Genomic DNA, 22086 nt, shown 5'->3' on the forward strand with positions numbered 1-22086 from the left:
ATGGACTTGAGGTAGCAACACCATCAATTTAAAAGTTGTAGAGGGGATCTCTTGCTGCTCTGAGCAAAAAATACTTACTGAAGCCCTTCTGACCTTTTATCCTTCCGCTTTTCTTTATTCTGTACCCACGTTTTCTTTCCGGATCAGTTCTACGTGAGTTGATCTAGATAAAAAGAGGAACATGCCATATACCCACGCCTGGTATTATATTTCCTGCAGAAGTCTCCCCCTGTGCTGTTACCCTGGTGGAGCTGCAGCGGGTGACTCATCATTTCCCAGGCAGTGGCATCTCGCCCGCTGCGGTGCGGAGCGCCCCACGGCCTCCCTCTCACCAGCCCCATCCTGCCCCACGGGAGCTGCTGGTTTTGCTGTCCCAGAGGGCTGGGTCCGGTGTTGGTGGTGCCCTGGGGATGGGCCATGTCTGAGGGAGAGCACTGTCCTTGCAGCGAAATGTGTGCTGGGGTTGTCTGACCCCTCACCCATCTCCCCAGGCTGGGCTGCTCCAGGAGCCCCAGCGACGAATGGAACTGGTGGCCACCAGGTCACTGGAAAATACGTGACCTCGGAATCCTGTTGGATTGTTACTTCCAGGTGGATAAACACCCACATACATACCCTTTCGCATTGCTGTGCAGCAGCAGTTACACGTTTGTGCATTTGAACACTGACATACTGAATTTCTAACCCTAGAATTGCATTTCCAAAGGCCGTTAGTGTAACTGGGTGTTATTCACCAGACCCCTGCTAACGGCGCAGGCTCTGTTCTGCTGGGGGCCATGTTAGAGTCTGGCTATATTTTAGTTGCTCTTGCATTCGAGGGTCCAAAGCTCCCAGTAATGACCAGTCAATGGTTTTTCCAATGGATCCTAAGGACCTACTTTGGCAGTGGCTTTACAACAAGTATAAGCAAGGTGCAGTCCTTGCCCAGGTCTCACTGCTGGTGGTGATACCCAGGTGGCCCTGGGCGGTGGTGTTGCCCCCCTGCCCGCAGCACCAGCCCTGCCTGTCCCTTCCTCCCCTCTTTTTTTTTTTTTTTTTTTTAAACTTCCCTCCTTCACATTCCTCCCTGAAGGGTTTAATTTGGGGAAGGGCAGGCCTCAATAATACCAGCCATGGAAATGGAAACAAAACCAAAATTATTCAGTTTAGTACCTCCACATAATGAATCCTGGATTTTCAGCTGTCCGAGTCCCAATTCTCTATTTTATTTTATTTTGGGAATATCTGAAAATATGGTAGTGACAAAGAAGTGACAGGAGTTCAAACTAAGTGTTACAAGTCCCCTTTTTTTTTGAACTTTCTTCTGACGGGTTTGAAGCTGATTGGGGTAGGAGCACCCTGAGCAATAGCTCTGCACTGATGCCTCCTCCAGCTATTGTTCCCTTTCTCATTATCCTGCAGCTCTTTCTCTCTCCCAGCCTCTCTGGCCTCCTTCCTCCCGGAGCTGTTCCTCCTGGGGAACTGCTGTGTGGGTCGCAGTTACCTCTCATTACCGGGATGCTCTCGGCTGGCTTCTGTCCTGCCACTGGCCTGAAACAGAACGTTTTCCTGGCCATGTCTCAGAGCACCCAGGCATCTCTTGGCTCTTCATATCTCAGTGAAACTTCAGTACTTATCTGACAACTTAAGGTAAAACTCAACAGCTCCCATTGACAATTAGGAAGGAGGTGATGCTGAGGAATAAAGAAAGAGATACGTCAGTACCTGAAACAAAAAAGCCTAATGAAAAGCTAATCATGTAGTACAAAGACATGCCAGCTCAGCTCTTACTGGAAACAAATACCCTGGCAATCATTACTAAGGCCATTTCTAATCCAATGCGCAGTTGCTGAAGCAACAGCTTCGTTTAAGGTGCAAAAGCTGAAGCACTGCAGTCCTGGTGGGAAGCAGGGACCTTTCTGTCCCCAAGTCCCTACCTCCCTTATTTAAATTCCAAATACAAATAAACTCACCTGGTTTGTATCTGAGTCATTCTAAAACAAATCAGATAGACATTTTGACTATAGAAAAAAGTAAAAACCATAAATATAAATCTATTCTGAGACGTTGTAAAGCAGAGTTATCACATGCCTCAGGTGGCATGTGTATGTGGGCACAAGACAGCAAGGCTCTCGAGGAGCAGACGGCAGCACAGTGTTGGTGGGAAGTCCCGCCTAAACCAGACAACTTTCCACTTTCCCTTCAGGAAATTAAGCACCAGTCTCAGACTAGCTGAAGAATGTTCAGACAACTCTGGATGGTGCCAACACAGACTGCATCGGTCCCTGCGGTGTTACAGGTCAGCTGTGACTCTTGTCCCTGCAAATGGCTCATCCCCATCAGAATCCCCCTATTTCCAACGAATCCCACTGGGATCAGGTCTCTCATTATATCTGATTTATTTGAGCTTGCATGCCTTATGCCCCTGGTTTGGTCTCCTGTTTCATACCAAAAAAGTAACTTTTCTGACTGTGAACCCCCCACTGTGTGCAACCGTTTTGCACATGAGCTCCTTCCAGATGCCCTCCCAGGTGGGTACCAAGTGATGCCCCCCTTGCCTGGCTGCTCTTGACTCTTTCCAGACAAGCATCCCACACAGAATGAGCTAAATTCATCCTTGGAGTATATCCAGCGACACCATCGTTATTTCAAGGGTAAATTTAGCCAAAAGTCAGCCCAGCATCCACCTTCCCCTGTGCTTCATAGGTCCATTCCTGTGCAGCGTTGCCCTCCTCCAGGCATGGACCCTCCCAGCTGTGATTTTGGTGAGTGAAACCAGGTGCTGGTCACAGAGACCCCTCGGGAGATGGAGATAAACCAGGGGTGGAGCCATCCAAACCATGAGTGCTCCTCTGAAACAGTTCAGGCCAACCAAATAGACCCTCCTTCCCCTCAGGTGAATTTTAGGCTCTTTCCTTCATTTAGTATTTGGCTTTTTTTTTCCCCTCAAAATCAAATCAGGCCACCCAGGCCACGCTGCACCCACTGATGCCTGGCAGTGCCTGCAGGGTCGTGTCTGCCCACCACAGCAGTGGGACCCTCCATCCCCATTTCCCAGCAAGGCCAGTGGCTGTTTCCTGCTGCTGGCACATCCTTCCCTCCTGCCGTTCTCTCTGCTTGCACTGTACTAATGCTTTCCACCCCCTTAATGATTGTTTATTGAGCTCTTAAGGGATTAACCTTTGGCTTTTAAAATTGGAGCTTCAGGAGCTTATTTCAGGAGCCTAGTCTAAAAATGTACTGGAAAAAAATAATCACTGGCATAGACAATCTTTTTTATAATCTCTAGAATTTATCTAAAAGAACCCACCGTTAAGGAAGAATACCTTCATTAATGTTCCAACATGAGTGAGTATGTTTGTTGTTGTATGAACCTTTTAAAGCTATTAATGATTGATTTTAATGCCTGGCATTTAATGGAGGGGCAAGATCACCACTGACTTAAAACCATAACGAATTTGTGTGTAGACAGGCAGAAAGTCCTTTGTGAATTTCTATTTGCCACTTGGATTTCTAATATAAGTAAAATCAAGAGAAATTATAAATAGGGGCAGGAAGTAAAGCTCTACTCCCAGAACTGCAGAGATGTCTCAGATAAGGATCGATACACAAACATGCTGCCCTTTAATGTGGGGTTTCTTTAGAGAAACCCATCCTTCACACAGAGGACCAGCATCACGGCTCAGACCTTGCTGGGAAGCACTGGTGTTGCAGCCGTGGTGAATCCCATGTAACGGATCCCACATAATCCCATGTAATCAACTTTCATTGTGCAAAAAATGTTCCCTAAAAGTTCCTTTAAGAGTTCCTTAAGTATCCCTTTTGTAAAGTACCGAGGTAGCCAGTGTGATATTCAGCCAAGCGGCCAAAATCTAATTCTCTCCTGGAATCGCACCAACACGGAATTTGCCACTCTGCGTGTAACAGCAAAACCATCATTCATGTTGCTGCAGAGCCCAGACCTGACTTTCTGAAGCACCCTTCAGTGCAACCTCCACTCACCTCCAGCAGCCCTTTATCTCATTCTTCAAATAATTAAACATAGCTCTAATTTAAAACGCACCTTATTAAATGCTTTTCAATTGTTCTTACGTCGTCTGTCATTTGTGTTCTGGCACTTTGTCCACACCGATAGTTATTTTCCTCTGATCTGCTTTAGCTTCTTTCTGTACTCGCTGCGAGAGAGGGGAGAGGGAGAAAAGGCAGCTGAGGCTCCGTGGGGACCCAGGATCACCCCAGCACCCTTCCTGGGAACCTGTCCCTCATCATCTCCCTCCCACTGCTGGCCCAGGCCATTCCTGTCCCTAGCAGTGCCCTTCCGTCTGCCCATGCCCTCACTGGGGAAGGGCAGGGACGGGCTTCACCTGCCTTCAGAACCCCACTGATTTGGCACAGACACCCCAAACTGCACAGAGCTGCCCGCCTTTTTCCTTTCTGTGCCCCCGACCTCTAAGAAATAGCATCACCACACGTGATAATAAATTTTCAAAATCTTAATTGACACAATTGTAAATGTTAAGAAAAGGGAAGGTTCCCTATGACTCTGCTTGGTTTACAGGAAACAAGTGGGATGTGACTGTAAGTAGAAATACAAATTGCTTCAGAGTTGTAGTGCCCTTTTATGTGCTCTCCTATTACTACTGCATAACCACAGACAGAGTGATTTACTGAATTCCCAATGTCTGGAAGAGGAAACACCAGTGAGATGTGTCTGGTCATCATTCCCTTTCTATGAGAGAGCTTGGGTGTTGCTACTAGCTGGTTTTCCCCTTATCTCTACATGAGGAGAGACTAGGGGACAAAGAGGGAAAAAATTCCTTTAGCCTGAGTCACTGAGAAAATAAAAATGACAGTGGGAGACAGAGAGAGGTCCACTGATTAAAATAGTGATGTTTGTAGTAGATTTGTGTAGCCCTGGTGCCTCACAACAGGGACATACATGCCTGGTTTATTCTCTACAATGTGCTGCTGTCCCCAAGCCACATCCAGGCACGGCTCTGCCCGGCCACTACCCCACACCCAGGTCCTTCCTTGGCAGACTGCTTCTTCATGCCTAACAGCTTGGTTGCAAACCACAGATTGAGATTTTTTCCCCCTGTGCTGGCTAGAAAACCGATGGACAGGTTGCACAAGAGGTAAGTTCTGATTTAGCAAAAAACCCAGGTGCAGGGAGTGACGCCTCTGCAGCAGCAACCCCTGGGAACAGCTTCCCAAAAAAGCCAGAAGGCATTGCATTTCAGTGGTAACTTGGCAGCGTCGGGTTAACGGTTTGACCTGATGATTTTAAAGGTGTCTTCTAACCATAATGATTCTATTACTCTGTACCCTCGCTGCTGTGAACCCCAGCAGTTCCCCGTGCTCCTGTCCGCCCCAGGGCTGGCTCTGCTGCCTCCCCTTGCAGGGGTCCAACATGTCCCCCTCCCCATGGCCCAGTGCAGGGCACTGGCTCTGGTCATCCCACATCCGTTTAAGCGTGGGAGGACTGTAAAGACTGTACCTTCTTTCTCCAGCATATTAAAAACAGCCTCTGGAGACAGAGCTTGTGCTTTGTGGTGGCAGGTTCCCCCTGAGCTCCTTTCTGAGCATAAAGACCCCAGGGAAGAGCTCAGCTTTTAAACCCTGTCTTTCCCACTGGGCTCACCCCGTTCTGTGCGATGTCACACATGGATGACCAGCTCCAGAGCACAGATTCCTCCCAGAAACCCTTTTACAGCCATTTCCATGGCCGGGTGTGCTGCCTGTCCCAGGGATGCTGGTGGGCTGCCTCCCTTAGCCCCATCCCCAGGGACTGGGGACATGCCCCAGCTTCCCAGGGTACCAGCACTGGCTGCCAAGATGGTAGAGCAGAGCCCCAGATGAGCTCGTTTGCAGCTCACTAATTTTTGGCAGACAGCCTATATAGATGCTAAGTGATGAGGGAGCTCTTGAGGAAAGGGGAGCAGAGCTTTGTCTCCCACTGTGTTTGCGCTGTGCCTGGCAGGATGGCACCCTCCATGCTGTCTTAATGGAAACAAATACCTCCCTGGTACAGGTGCTAATGAGGCTTCATCTGTTTGGCTAAGGCGGCTGCTGCAGGAACCCTGCCAAATCCCCGGTCCCGGCTGCAGCGGAGAAAATAGCAGCCAGGGCAAAGGCTTAGTACTTTTGTAATGTAATGAGAGAAGAGGGATCATCCTGCCAAGCTTACTGGCCAAATAATGAGATTGAATCTCTGAAGTCGTAATTTGGTGGTTAAGTGAACAGGACTAATTCTGTGTAAGCGGACGGGTCTAATTATTGGCCCCAGTTCTAGGAAAACTATGGGAGCAGGTGTCTGGCAGCGTGCTCCAGAACCAGGGCAGTTTGCAGGGGCCACTAGCACCAACAGCCCTGGCTCCTTTGCCCTGAAGCTGCCTAGGTATCTGGCAGGGGTTCGGGTGGTGGGTCACACACCGACCCTTTCCCAGGCGACAGGATGCCCCTGCAGACACGTCTCACAGCGGTGGCCTTCTGCTGCACAAGGAGCATCCCAAGCTCTTTGCAGGAGCACTCCGAGTCTGGCAGGAGAGCATTTCATTGCTGAGAGGCCCCCGTGCCAGCCCCGTAAGCTGCTTACAGCCTGCTGAGCTGCAAGCGGCCAGAGTGGCATCAGCTTTCCTGCCCAGCACGTTAGCCCAGGCTAAGCAGCCTGGGGAGAAGGACTGGGCCATCCCTCGGAGCTGGCACATGCCTTGGGATGCCATGCTGATGCCAAAGCTGGCTGCAGAGAGATGTGGCAGTTCTGGTGACACCACTGTGCTGGATCTCACCTGGGGCAGAGGCAGTGCCCCCTCCCCAGCAGCCCCAGGACCCAGGGGTGAATCGGTCCCTGCTTTGCTGTCCCACAGGAGGTGGCACAAGGGGTGGGCAGGGGGTTGGAGAGTCACCGTGTCCCCAGAGCACCAGGGCTGCACACCCAGCTCCTGGCTGGGAGCATGGCCTGGCACAGTGGTGGCTTTGTGTTTGCAGGGCTTCTCCCAGCAACATTGTCCCATCCCAGAGTCCCTGCAAAGAGACTGGGAATTTGTTTCACCAAATTCAGTTCCCGTTTGTTGTGGTTTAACCCCAGCCAAAAGCTAGGACTGTGCAGCCACTCACTCACTCCCCCAGTTGGGATGGGGGAGAGAATCAAAAGAGCAAACCCAAGAAAATACTTCTGGGTAGAGAAAAAGGTGTTTAAACAAGTAGAGCAAAAGCCATGCATGCAAGCAACACAAAGCAAGGAATTCATTCCCTGCTTCCCGTCAAAAGGCAGGAGTTCAGCCATCTCCAGGAAAACAGGGCTCCATTGTGTGTAACAGTTATTTGGGAAAACAAATGCCATCACTTTATGTGTCCCCTCCTCCTTCTTCTTCCCCCAGATTTATATACTAATGGCATGGAATATCCCTTTGGTCACTGGGGTCAGCTGTCCCAGCTGTGTCCCCTCCCAGCTCCTTGTGCTCCCCGCAGCCTGCCTGTGCCCCCGCAGGTGGGGTGGTGTGAGGAGCAGAACAGGCCTTGACAGCTCAGCAACAACCAAACCCACCAGTGTGCTATCCCGCTATTCCCATCCCAAATTCAAAACGTCGCACTACACTAGTTGCAAGCAAAAAAGATGAACTCCATCCCAGCAGAAACCATGACCCCTTAAATAACATCATTGGTTTATGATGGGTGTAGCCGGGTTTGCAGCCCAGAAGGGTTTTCTGGTGGCTCAGGAGGGTTTCTCACCATAAGCTGAACCAACTGCCATAGGACCCACTGGAGTCCTGCTGGTTTAGCAAACAAAGTGAGGAGACTAGGGCAGGAGGCAAGGCTGTGTGTCAGCAGGAGGACATGCCTGCTGCTTCCCTGCCCAACACCATGCTGGTCCTGGCCCCCGCTGGCCGTGTGCTCTTGCAGTTTGGCACCTGTAATGGACAGCCTGTTGCCCTGCTTGTGGCAGCAGCTCGCCCAGGCGCGCACTGGCACAGGGCGTTTGCACAAGCTCATGCAGCGGCGTGGGCTCCCCCAGCCCTTCCACAAACTCTCCAAATTAAAAAACCCTACAACCCCAGGATGTCTGAGTTTAGCTAGAAATCCCTTGGCAATCTCACCGGGCAGAAGTGGGTCGCTGCTTACAGGGAGCAGCCCGACAGCCCCCAGCGTGCTCCCCACAATACTTCCCTGCAGGGGCCACTGACCTGTCGGAGTCAGCCAGAGGGCAAAGTGGGATAAGCCCATCACCTTGCAGGCACTGAAAAAGTGAGATGCCACATCTTCACTGAGGTCAGTACCTTGCCATCTGAGTTATCTGGGTCGCTTATTTAAGGCTGCACTATTTCCCTCTCCCTCCCTCGGGGAGGGTGCTGCTGCAGTGGGGCAGGAACATGTTGATGTTCCCCAAGCCACCCATGAGCCTGGCTGGCAGCAGCTGGGAGTTAGAGCTGGGAATGGGTTTGTCAGGGATGTGGTAGCTCGTACCTGCTGGCAAATTGAAGGGCTTGTCAGAAAAATTCCCTGTGCACCGTGGCAAAAGCAAATTTTGCAGTGTCTATATGAAGAGGGTCTGCCTGCCCCAGGAGGGATGCAACGGGAGAGGGATGGGTGATGGTGCTGCTGCACTTACTATGCTCCGCTGCAGAAAGGGGATTAAGTGGATTAATTACAGTGTGGCAGAAAAATGCTGCATCCCCTGATGGGGCATCCCCATGGCCATCGCCCTGGCACAGGCGCTGCCCGTGGGGAGGACGTGGCAGCACGTTCATGCTGCTGACCTTCACTCCGGGCAGGTGAGAGCAGAGGTATGGACCCGTGTCGGTGCCCCCTTCTCCCCTCTCTTCTGACAAACACTGTCTGCAGCCCCCCGGCCGAAGGAATTAGCGTATTAAGTGACAGAGATACCAAGTGACCCCAATTTTGAAAATGAGAGTTTCTCTTTCATGAGAAAAGAGTATGGCTGGTAAACATTGATGAGGAGATAAGAGAGGTGAGAAAGGAGGTCAGATAAGGAGACTTCCTTCACATCTCCCGGGAAAGCATATAAACTACTTTTTATGACTCTCTCTCAGGCAGCTTTTCACTGCCAAGTCCTCGCTGGGCCAACGGCCACACGGGAGAAGAGCCAGCCCCAGGTCACGCCACGCTTAATGAGCGGGGAAACCTTCTGATGGGGCGGCCCTTCCAGCCAGGATGCGCATCAGCTGGCTGCTACACCCCAACGGCCACTCGAGGGGAGCGCTGGCACCCCCCAATGTGTCCCACCCCCCCAGCTCCCCCTTCGTGCCCACGGGTCTGTCACCAACTCTCCCCAGAGCCCCTGCCCTGCTGCTGCAGGTATCCTGCATGCTGGGTCCCAAATTGACACATTTCAACTTCATCTCCTCTCCGTGCTTTTCTCTAGCGGATAAAAAGTGATTTTTTTTTTAAATAATTTTTTTTTCAGCACTGATTAATATTAAAATGCATTTCCTTAGGGGTTGTTTAAAAAAAAAAGGCAGAGCCTTTGAAGGGGGAAACACTGAACTGCACCAAACCACATAATTTAATTTATATTATCTTGTTTAAATTAATGCTGGGGTTTAAAAGGCTGTTTAAAATCAGGACAAAGAAATCACTGGCAATGTTAACTGTGCCACTTAGAGTAAATAGGCTTTTCCAGAGATATGTAAAAATAAATATGCTGTTCTTCTAGCGGCCCCACTGATCATTTCATAATGAAAGCAGGCAGGCAGATAAATTTCCTTTCAGTGAAAACACACAGAAAAATGACAAGCTCATGGTTATTTACTTTAGGTTTTGAAATGAAATTACGGCAATTATTTTGCTCTTCAGAACGCGAAGCGCAGAATTAATAGAATTCACAGAAGATGAATATTCAATTATCTGGGTTTAGGGTTTTTTTTTGTGGCTGGTGCTGAAGCAATAAACAAACATTCCTTCGCAGAGCTGTCTCCAGCAGGGCTGGCTGATGGCAGATCCCTGTTAAGTGCAGTTTTTGCTCCGCTGAGGAGCGCAGGGTTGAGGGGCTGACAGGGCTGGGTGGTGCTCCAGGGTCCAGCCAGGGCACCTTTCCCATCTACCAGAGCCAGGAGCAGCAGCAGAAAAAAAGGAGCATTAAGGGAAAGGCTTACTTTTTCAGCTCACAACTACACATTAGAAAGCACACAGGTGAAGGCTTCTGAAAGTATTTTTCTGCTCATAATGGCAAGGTCATTTTTGTTTCATTTTTGAATGCAACAAACTACCATATGGTGGTTATTAAAAGAAATGGGTGAGAAAAAATGAACTTCGAAACAGTGAAATGCATTGAAACTGGCTTAGAATCATAGACATGTCTAGGTTGGAAGGGACCTTTAACATCATCTAGTCCAACCATCAACCTAACCGATAAAAAACTATCACTAGACCATGTCACTAAGCACTATGTGAACCTGTCTTTTGAACACCTCCACGGATGGTGCCTCAACCACTTCCCTGGGCAGCCCATTCCAGTGCTTAATAACCCTTTCAGTGTAAAATTTTTTCCTAATATCCTATCTGAACCTCCCCTGGCACAACCTCTCCTGGCTTATTCTAGTACTTGCAAGAAAACAGGTCCTTCGGCAGCAGTGACCTCAAGCCACCTCCCTGCATTTTGTCCCTGGGGCCACAAAGGTCTTCAACACTTCTGCATGAGTCCAGATATTGTATGGAGTAAGTACGGATCCAAGGAATGAACAGGAAGATCTGCAGGCTACGGCTGCTGAGCCTGGTCTGCACCAGAGCCAGGAAAACACCTTTCCTGCAGAAATAAAACCTATGGAAGAGCATTTCCACCCTGAAGCTCTGACCAGAGGCGTGACATGGTACAGATACCATCCCCTTGCTCTCCTCGCCCCGTGTCCCCACTGCTCTGATGCACATCACTTGTTGATGTCTCTCGTGCACGAGCAGAGCATTTCTGCAGGGGGGGTTAAATGTCCCAAAGGAGATGAGGCAAATCCATAGTGCCACCACTGTCTTTGAGTCCCACATGGCACAGCCTCTCCACTGCCTTTGGCCACTGCCATGGCCAAAGCTCTGCCAGCACCGCTGCTGATGGGGACACCCTGGAGCCACCTCCGAGTCCTATAGGGATCTGCTCTGGGACTGGTTCTGCCCGTTCCGCAGTTTAAATTTAAAATATTAGAGAATATTTCCTCCTATTTCCCTTTTATTGGGTATTTCTTTAAGGCTCACGCAGCCTTACAGAAGGAGGTATTAGAACAACACAAGCTAACATGTTTCCAGCTCCACGTTTAGATTTGAAAATGTGTTTTCTAAACTGATGGCTATATATTTTCAGACCTTTCCAAAGCACTTGTTTTTCTTTGTATAGCTTCTGCTTCATTATTCTAATTTAATAAAACCGTAGCTAAGGCAGATCACCGACTCTTTGTGCCTAATGACAGACTTTGATTTGTTTGTACTTCTTGTTATAGATTTTTCCTAATTACAAGCATTTTTCAGAGGCAGTTGAAAAAATAAATGAGCAGCTGGTTTGAATGTGCAACCTATTATTGTATTTCCTAGAGCAGCGGAAAAAGTATTACATTCACAGTAGGGTGGTTTTCAACAGAGGAGGGCAGAAAAGGCATTTTCCAGTTGGAAGTCCATCTCACCTCCCTCTGTTTCCCCAGCATTGCTGCCAAGAAAAGACAATTTTTCAGCCTTTCTGGTATCCCTGGAGGCACCCACCCGGTTCAGAGGCTCTCCCCAGGACCTTCCATAGGGCAGCTGGGGCAGGGAGGAAGAGGAGCAGCAACCCTGGGGGCCTGAGAGCAACTCTGCTCAGTAAGGGAGAAGAGGTGTCTCCGGGGTCTGGGTGAGCGTAGAAGGGACTGCCAATGTAGCCATAGCCTTGTGTGGAAGATGCTTTTCAAAGCAAAGAAAAACAGCCAAGAAACAGGGCGACAAACTCTGCGGCGGCTTCAGTCCAGACCGAGAAACGCACCCAGAGCCGCCCCAGCATCCATCCAGCTCCTGCCTTCTCCTGGCACAGATGACCCCTCAGCAGCTCAGCTGCTGTTGGGCCACCAGCACTGGGAACGTGGCCACGGTTCTCCACCCCCAGCACAGGCCCTCTCCCTGCAGGCATCAGCCACAGCAGACCCTCCCTCCCAGCTGGACCACAGGCAGGACCTGCCACGGGAGTCAGCAACAGCACACAGACACCATCCCAAAGGGGGCTTCAGAAACCAGCCCACCAAGCAAAAAGCCTTTCATATGAGTCTGGGAGCTGGGTGCAGCATGACCCAATTCATACAGATATATGCATCAATTTCCCATTAAATACTGATGGGAAGATCCATTTTACTCCTGAGGTCAGTGCAGACATTTTGTCCCAAGCAGGTGATATTATTTACTGCACAAATTTACATACTTTAAAGTCATATAGAAGCTCTTGCAATAAATGTGTGAGTTTCTATTTATGGGCAGGGTCACACCAAATGCTGAAGCAGATCTTCCTTACCAAACCCTGCTGCTGGTAAGCAGGGTTGGCCCTGCTGGTGCCAATCACAGTTTTGGCCACTTCTTGTCATGCAGTTCATTAGTAATCACCCACATGTTATAAAACCGTATTGCTAAATGCCTGATTAACTCATCCAAGTCAAAGTCCCTGCACGTTTGATTCATTCCCCAAGCAAAGACTAATCTTCCTATGAAAACAAACCACTGCATGCTTCTCTTCATCCCTTAGGCAAGAGGATTTATGGAGGTGGTTTCTTTTTTTTTTTTTTTTTTTTTTTAACGATAACATAATTTATTGGAAAAACCATTTTTAAAACTTGAATCAAAAAAAAAATTGAATCTTCTATGAATATAGAGGATAGTCCAATAAAACTGCTCAGTCAACTTCTTGGTTTAGAAACAGATCCTCCTGCAATCATATACTTTTTTTTTTTTTTTTTCTTTCTTAACGATAACATAATTGATTGGAGAAACCATTTTTAAGACTTGAATCAAAAGAAAAATTGATTAGGAGCCTGTGTTCTTTACCAGGGCAAGTTAGGAAAAGGTTGTATTTAAATCAAACAGTTCCCATTTTCCCCTGGCAACATGTTATAGGAAGGTTACAACCCCAGAAAAGCCGTCCGACACTTAGCAAGGCTGCCTTTTGGCTGCCACAATTTTTGCAGAGCAGCAAAGAAATGCCGTGACATGGTCACTGAGATAATGCTGGTGGGATTCCTCTGCTGACCCCCCGGTGCATCACTGCTCACTGTAGCAAGGGGCATTAGGCAGGAAATAGCCATTTTGGATACCAAGGTGCAGAGAAAACGCTGAGCGTTACATAAAGGAAGGAAGGTGCCAGCCTTCCAGGCGTGCGTGCCGTTGTGAGTCACCTATAGACTCACAGGGAAGCAACTGCCCGTCCGTCCGTCCCTCCCGACGCCCGCCGGCACGGAACCCCTCTGTGCTTCAGCGCTGAAGCGTCTCACAAGTGTTGTCAAGTGGCGCTTCCCTTCACCCCCTCCATCTGGAGGATGATTAAGTTAAAAAGCCATTAAACCGGAGCAATTAGGCACTCCTGCTGGTTACATACATTGCTCACTTCTGGGCCCGCCACGCAGCGCTGCTGGGCCGGGGGGGATGCAGGACAAGCGCAGTGCTGAGGGTTGGGGACCGGCACAGGGCTGTGGGGTGCCACCAGAGCACCCGCTGGGGTGGCAGCCACACTGCCCACAGGGTGGACGGGGAAAGGGCAGGAGTGGGCAGGGGCTGCAGACCCAAGGTTGGGGAAGTGCTCTGCTACAGGGAGTGCAAACAGCCTTCTGTACTCACATTGCATTACAAACTGGTGTTTTCTGGTTGAAATAAAACTCAAGGGGCTTTCCACAACTGCATGTGTGTGTGCAGTCCCACAGCGGTGGGAGGGAAAAGTGTAAGAGAAGTCCACTTCGGGCAGGTGAGGAGCAGGCTGTGGCTTTTGGATGCCTGCAGATGTGATGCTAGGTGTGTGGCTACCACCATCACCCCCCTGGCCGGGTACCGCAGCCTCGCTGCCTGCCCTATGAGGTGGCCCTGGTGCAGAACCTGGTGGAAGGGAGGTCACTGCCCAGGAAGCAGTGTGTCACCAGGAGCAATTTCATCGAGGAACAGCAGCTGGGTGCAGGGATGGGCAGGGATGGAGGGCAGATGGGTATGGGTGGAGGAGGCACCTGGAGCTGGTGGGCAGGTGAATCTTCTTTTTGGGCTCGCTTTTACCCTGATGGGCTGTAGCCCCAGCAGAGGATCTCCCAGAGGTGGCGGAGGCACTGCTGACCCCACACAGGGTGGGAACTGAGGGGGCTTTTCAGGAGGAGGGCATTTTTTCATTATTGATAGGTTCTGCCTGCTGCAGGAAGTGGGGAGGATCAAGGTTTACTTTAATGGGATCCTTGCCTCCTGCAGACAAGATTTCTTCTGAAAAAATATTCCTTCCGCTCCTGTGTCATGAATTTTTTAGCATGATTCATTTAAAAGAAGAATTGATCCCAGCGTGGTTGGCCATGCAGAGCTTTTCTAATAGAAAAGTGGAGGCAGGATTGCTAGTGGGAGGGCAGGAGGTGGCTGAAGGGAAGCTTAGTATTTTCCTTTAGCTGTGACCCACTCCAACAGGGAACAAGACCCTTCACTTGCCCCTGCTTCAGCTTGCTAGTAAGGAAACAAGGATAATCAGAACTAACCACCCAAGTAAAACACTTGGAAATCTAGAAATGCAAAGGACTGTAAAAGAGCTAGATCTACAGTAGAGGGATAATAGAACGGTAACATTAAACATATGTTATCTATGACCCAAGAGTTAAGAGCTGCAAACACAGACTGGGATTCAGCAGTGGGTTTTTGCACTCACCATCCATCTGGTGCTGGGGGAGGTGGCCACGGGCAGAGAGCAACGCTCTCAGCTCCTCAGACACGAGCAGCAAGGAGGAGCCAAAAGGAAGCAGAGGAGGAAAAAAACCCTCTCAGAAGTCCAGTTTGAAAACAAGGAAACAGCATTATTGGCTCATCAAATCATCCTTGGCTGTCCTCAGAGCGTGTGTAGCCAAATTCTTTGTTTTTTCTCCCTGGAGACCGTGCTTGGGTGTCAGCGCCCTCGCTGCTCACGCTGGGAGGGCCAGGAGGAGCGAGTGGCAGGAAGAGGGCTGCAGTGCCCAGCTCTCTGCTGAGGCATTTGGAGACCAAGAGAAACCCCCTCCACTCCTCCAGCTGCAGGAGCATCCGGAGCTGGCCGGGCTGCCAGGCTCGCACCAGGCAGGAAACAGATTTGGCTCTATCTGATGTTGACTGCTGCTGCTGCCTGACCACAACTGCTCTATGGTTACTTTATCCCCTGTGAAATGGAGGAGCACCAAAGGAGAGCAGGCAGGGTCTCCTCCAGGGAGCCCAGCCTCTCTACAGCATCTCCCTTTTCACAGAATCACAGAATCTTCATGGTTGGAAAGGACCTTTGAGATCATTGAGTCCAACCACAAAACAAAACAAAATAATAACAAAAACCCAAATCAAACCCCACAAACAGACACAAACCAACAATATTGGGCACTAGAACATGCCCTGAAGTGCGATGTCTACACATTTCTTAAATACCTCCAGGGATGGTGACTCCACCACATCCCTGGGCAGCCTGTTCTAGTGCCTGACCGCTCTCTCAGTAAAGTCATTCTTCCAAATATCTAATCTAAAGTTTCTAAAGTTCAAACTGGCACCAAACAAAACCCCCTTGGGAAAAAACTACCCCAAACCAGTGGAGGCCTTCAACAGGGGATCAGAATAAATCCTCAGCAGTGCATTCCACCAGTAAGCAGCAGATACGCAAGGATGCAGTTACTTAATTGTGCATCTGACAGCAGGAGGCCTGGACCACTGATTTACCTCTCCCTAAAGCCGAGCAGAGCCTGACCCAGGCACAGGAGCACTGCAGCACGAAGCCCACTGCAAACGAGCTTTCCATGAGCCCAGTTGTAATTGACCCCAAGCACCCCCCTCACTCAAGACTATCCGAAGGCCAATGCTTTCAGCCCGGTTTGTGCTGAGGAAGAGGAACGGAGCAGCCCAACACCAGCCTCCTCCAGGACCATCCCCTGCACTGGGATGGCTGCCCGGGTCTGCTCTCAGCCTGGCTGGGACAACAGCATCACAGGAGGGTTTAAACCTGGTTAACGAGCTAATTTTCAGACACAAATACAGTGCTCAAATGGTGAGCCAAACGGGCTTGACTCTCTGTTCAGGCGACCCGAGAAGCCCTTCTGCATCTCCCCTCGCATTGCTCTCCTTAACACCTCCAGGATCCCCACCACTTCTCTGCTTAACATGCCAGCTCTGACGATGCATAATTAATGCTGGAAACTGCATTGCGTTATGCATATGAGCTCAATCTGACCTGTAATTACAGCCAGTGGAAAAAAACCCAGTTCTTGCTGCAGAAGAGACAGCTCCCACCCTTCAGTCTCAAGTCAGAAGGATGAGCCGAGCAAGGAGGCAAAGCAAAACCAGAGCCTTTGTGTTTTTCTGCTCTTTGATCTCCCTGTTATCCCAGGTGCAGGATTTCAATGGCATACATTTAAGGTTGTGCTTTGTTTGGCTTTGTTTTTTTTTAAGCGCATAGTTTTTATTATTTAAGCAATAAAAAAAAAATAAAAGGTTGCACTCTTCACACAACTGGCAACCACGCCTGCAAATGCCAGTCCTTGCAGCGACACGAGAAACATCATTTGAGTTGTATAATTTGTGGTTCCCACAGTCTGGGAGCACATTTCTATGCTAATTTCCTTTGTGCCACAGCCCTTTCCTTTTCCCTCTGGAAGCTGCTGTTGTGCAGTGGGTCCCCGGAGCCCCATGCCAAGTGGGTGGGCTGAGTGGGTCCAGTGCAGACACCCAGAGTGTGGCCACTGTCCCCTCCACTCACCTCAGCAGAGCTGTGGGGAGACACGGCATATCCACCTGGCCGGGAGGGAGCAGGGGGGCAGTGGGGGAAGGCTGGGAGCAGGAGCACCAGGGTGAAGGTTTCCTGCAGCCCTGGGCAGTGCCAGGCAGTTTTCCCTTTCCCTGCCTGCAGCCCGGATGCTGCAGACACTGCCCTCGCCTCCCGCCGGCCTCCCCGTGCTGATCCCAGAGAACACGGGCCTTAATTGATGCATTAGGAGCAAAGAGCTAAAGTACACACGCTTTCCCAGTAAAGCTAATTTTGCACAAGCTATTAGGGGTTTAAGTGTCAGCGGATGGTAACAAGATCAGAAGATGCAGGGAGCAGCTGCTCCTCTCCCTGCCCAGGACACCGGGATGCCTCGCAGCTCACCGGGGAGGCTGGCCAGGCTCTGCTCCTGCCCTCTCCCTGCCCCACAGGACGGGATGGGATGGGATGCAATGGGACAAGACCAGCTGCCTTGCTCCTGCGCAGCTCTGGCCCCTGGCTGTGGGGCAGGGGGATGTGGCACCCCATAGGAGGGCAAAACCTGGGGTCATTGGAGCTCCTGCCCCAAGCCAGCCCAGCCCTCTGGGGACTGGGATCACCCTATGGCTTTACAGGCAAGGTCAAAAAATTTTTACTGTTGAAAAACCCCCATCGGTTTTCAAAGGCTGAGAAAAGCAGCCCATAAGGCTCCTACTTTATCTGAATGTTCGGCTATTCATACCAGAGCCTATGTTAACATTTTATAACTTTTTTATTTATAAATATTCTTCCCTCCACAGCATGCTGCTCTGCAGAAACAGATGTTCTGCACAAATAGTTTTGCAAACAGTTATATCTCTTAGGCTAAGTTATCTCACTGACCTCAGATACACGGCTGCTTAATAATTAATGTCTTTTTTTTTTTTTAATTACTGGAATACTGCACAGATTCCTCTGGTGCACTGAAGGAGTAAACCAGGCCTGCGCTTGGCATTTTAATAGGAGTCGACAGACAACTGTAGCAGCCCGAGCTCAAGGGCAGAGCAGGCTCCCCAGGAATCTCTCCTGCTTATCTGGGCTAACACCCCCTGGGAGGTCAGGGATTTGAAGTTTTTAAAGCTTGCCCCTTCCCACAGTTCTGGGAATAGTTTTCAGCCGTGGAAGACCATACTGGGATTTTCCAGCAGCAGGTTCCACGGTGCTGGCTGCAGCCCGGTACCTCTGAAGACGATCACACCTTTATTGAAAACACCGAATACTGAAAGCAAGCTACACCTGGAAGAGCTTCCCCAGGCAGAAACCTGAGGACGTTCTCCTCTCTCTGTAAAAGGCTTGGACATGTGTGTGGAACATCAACGTGGGGCTCTGCCCCAGCAAACCCTGGTGGCCTCTCCCCAGTCACTGACAGTTCTGCTGCAAAGACCCATTGCAGCTTCATGGCAAGATCAGAGCTGGTCCAAAAAAAAAAAAATAAACAAACCAGCATTTCTGTTCCCTGGGAAATTTTGCCATATTTTGAAATGAGCTGCAAATTTTTAGCATTCGTATTTGCTATTCAGTATTTTGAGTCCAAATATTAATTTTTTCACATTGAATAGTGTTAAAACAAAAAATAAAAAGCAAGAGCATGGCAGCATTTCAAGCTGCTAACAACATTGTACTCTAAAACATTCCCGTAAATAGGACAGACCAGATAAATTACACCACACGACTTCATAAAACTAACATAAGCCCATGAACAGAACTAACAGGAAACGAAACCTCTCCTCACCAAAGCTTAATTCCACACTGTAATTCTGATCTCCAAAGTTTTCCTTGTTTAACCCTGTTTTTAAAAGACCTTTGAAAATGTATTTTTTTTTCTTTTTAAAGTGAGTTAAAAGTAGCTTTCCTTTCTCATTGCATTTACTCCCCTGCTAGTTGCAGTCCCGGGTAAGTGATGGCAAACCTGGGATTCAGCTGGGGTGAGGGAAAACATAGATGGTAAATCAGAGAGCAGCTCCTGCCTGGGTTTGAGCTGTCCCCATGTTTGAGCTACAACATCCCCTAAGCAGCGAAGAGCGTGGGTGGGGTCGTCCCTTTTCCTCTGACAAACACATGGCTTATTTTTACATTATCGCAGTAATGTCTGCATCTGTTTAACATCAAGCACTCTGCAGGAATGCAGCTCTAATGACCCTGGGACCCCGTTGCACAGCTCTGCATTGCACCACTGATGGTTGAGTGCTGCTCTGGGTGCTGCTCCATCACCCACACGGGGACAGAGGGTCCATCCCTGCCCCAGGGTCCCCCAGCCACAGCCTGGGGTAAAGCCACAACTGCCTGCCTGGGACCGAGGGGCTGGGCTCTTTTGAGGTGTTTTGTTTGTTTGGTATTTATTTTTAATGTTAACTTCCTCATTTGTCTGTCGTGGCAGTAAATCAAGCTCCTGTGCTGCTGTTCTCCTCCCTCCACAAAAATCCAAACTATGGCCAGCCTGGGTCACCCCCACATGTGTCCTGTGCCTGCCAGCCTCCTCTGGCCAGGGAACCTCATCAGCTAATTAAGAGATAAATTCAGCTCTCACAGCCTCTGTAACAGCGTGTGTCTGACAAGGCGACACTTAATTAAAACAAATCCCCACATGATTTGCAAACAATCTTTTTTCCTTTTTTTTTTTTTTTTTAAATTACAGTGCATTCCCCGATAAAGCCACAACTGCCTGCCTGGGACCGAGGGGCTGGGCTCTTTTGAGGTGTTTTGTTTGTTTGGTATTTATTTTTAATGTTAACTTCCTCATTTGTCTGTCGTGGCAGTAAATCAAGCTCCTGTGCTGCTGTTCTCCTCCCTCCACAAAAATCCAAACTATGGCCAGCCTGGGTCACCCCCACATGTGTCCTGTGCCTGCCAGCCTCCTCTGGCCAGGGAACCTCATCAGCTAATTAAGAGATAAATTCAGCTCTCACAGCCTCTGTAACAGCGTGTGTCTGACAAGGCGACACTTAATTAAAACAAATCCCCACATGATTTGCAAACAATCTTTTTTCCTTTTTTTTTTTTTTTTTAAATTACAGTGCATTACCCGTAAGAAGAATATTTTTAACGACTTGCATAATACCGTGGCCATCCCCCATCAGCTAGTGAAACTCAGGAATATACGTTCACTTTCTCATACATTCACTTTCTCACTTTTTTCACCCTGCACAAATGTTCAAAGACCAGAACCTGCCTGGAGAAACAAGCACCGAGATGCCATGGCGATGCCCAGGAAGGGGCTGGGGTGTTACAAGCCCGGTGGTGCCTGTGGCACCCAGTCCAGGGCCACTCACCCCTGCTGTGGCTGGGGGACCAGGGGCACCACACTGCATGGAAGTGGGGTCCACAGTGCTGGCTCCATCCCAGCACCGGGGCTGCATCCAGATTCCTGTTGCTGCAGGTTATGATAAAAGCCAGCAGCTGCCCTGTGGCCATGAGTTCAACATTTTGTGTTGTGAGCTTTGCCTGAAGCAGAGCTGAGGTGCTGGCGGGGCTCTGGGGCACAGTCTGACGGCACTGAATCGGATTTGGAAGGAGGACACAACCAAAAACTTTACCAAAACCACCTCGAGCCAGCCAGTGGAGCAAGTGTGGGAAGGAAAGAGGTACATGAAGCCAACGCACCTCAGCTGCAACAAACATGTAGGACAAAATCCAAACTCCAGCATGGTTTGAATGCTCCTCTCCCCCCTTTTTTTCTACAGAGAAGGTGTGAACGCAGCCATATTTTAGCCCTAATTAAGCCAATCCCAACATATGCAGCGACAAGGAGTGACCTGTGGGACAGGGCGGCACGCTGCCGGTACACGCTGTTCTCCAGGAACAATGACATTAAGGATGAAGTGGGAAGCCACCAGGCACTCGGGGAGGCTGCAGCCGTGCAGCACAGACGCTCCACGCCTGGCGGGGAGACAGCTGGGCCTCCTCCGGACTATTAAAAAGGAGGGGATGACTCAGCCTCCCCCTCAGAGAGCAGCAGGAGCCGAGCAAACCACGTGGCTCTTGCCAGACACGCGAGCTGGGGGGGTGTGGAGATGTCCCTGCCACATGCCACCGGTCCACGGCCATGGTGGGGACACCACCGGTGTGCAGGGCTCCCAGCAGCATCCCCGGGGCAGGGCTGCCCGCGGCGCAGGGATGCTCTTGGCAAGGCAGGGCGCCTCGCCAAAAGGCACTGCCAGCTTGGCAAGGGACCCTGCCTTCCCGACAAGAAGAGACACGAAGTTGTTGACACATTTCTTCCTGTTCCCATTCAAAACTCCAGCGCGAGCCGTGCTGCGAGAAAGTCACGTGCCCCATTTAACAGATTTCTTCCCAGAATGAGTCTTCAGCTCAGAAGGGTAGGACGCGGGGGATTAAAAAGTTAACACAAAATTCTGTGTGCCGGAGAGGACTGTCACAGCATGCTTGAAGCAGGGTGCCAAATTCTTCGCCCTGTAGTAGCCTGAACTGATGCCATTTGGAAAGCAAAAGACTGAAGTAGCAGTTTGGTTCATATAATTATTAATATCCACTCTATTTGGAAAGAATTTACAAATAAAGCGCAATAAAACGTTGCCCATCCACCACGAGCGGGTACCTTCAAGCTGCAGCATTACAAACCAGTGCCTGGGATTGTGGCAGGGGGGGATGGAGAGGAAATAAAAGGAAGGAAAAAAATAAAAAAGAGAAAGGACTGGAAGCGTGTCCCTTCCCCTGTCATCTGTCCATCCAGCACCAGGGTGAGGGACACTGAGCTGCCCGGCAGAGCAGATCCCATGGATGCTGCCCCCCAGGCACAGGGCTGGGGGCTGCCAGGGGAGGGGAGCGCCACAAGTTACTGAAACGTGGAGAAATGTAAAATGCCAGAAAATAAATCGGGAAGTGGTGAGGCCTACGTTTTAGCGCTGAATATGAAACGACACAGGAGAGGGGTGTGGAAAGCAGAGTTTGGTTCTGGCAGTTTCTGGCATTGGGTGCTGCCCGTGGGACGTCATGCTGTGCCGGGGCGTCTCAGGGCACGGGGCCAGCCCCGTCCTGTCCCGTCCCATCCCGCTCTGTCCCTGCAGGAGCAGGGCACTGCCCGGCCCCACAGCAGCCTCCAGCTGCAGCAGTCACCCTGGGAGCGAGGTGGGGTTGGCAGGACCATGGGACGTGGCATGGGCTGCAGGAAGGGACCAGAGGGAGCAGATCACAGCCCTGTGAGTGTCAGAAAGAGGGTGAGCAGTTGCCAGGCT

The 22086-nt window shown here is 50.1% G+C and overlaps 1 long non-coding RNA gene across 1 annotated transcript; it reads right to left on the minus strand.

The window, feature by feature from the left end:
- Window positions 1-1536: 1536 nt before the first annotated feature.
- LOC106890232 lies at window positions 1537-14974 on the minus strand. Its single transcript, XR_001412482.1, has 3 exons — window positions 14816-14974; window positions 4043-4154; window positions 1537-1673 (listed from the first exon to the last, which is right to left on the minus strand). It is a non-coding gene; the product is annotated as an uncharacterized LOC106890232 (long non-coding RNA).
- Window positions 14975-22086: the final 7112 nt, after the last annotated feature.

The sequence above is a fragment of the Calidris pugnax genome, unplaced genomic scaffold, assembly GCF_001431845.1.
Source record: "Calidris pugnax isolate Ruff unplaced genomic scaffold, ASM143184v1 scaffold111, whole genome shotgun sequence".
In the NCBI taxonomy this organism is placed as follows: Eukaryota; Metazoa; Chordata; class Aves; order Charadriiformes; family Scolopacidae; genus Calidris; species Calidris pugnax.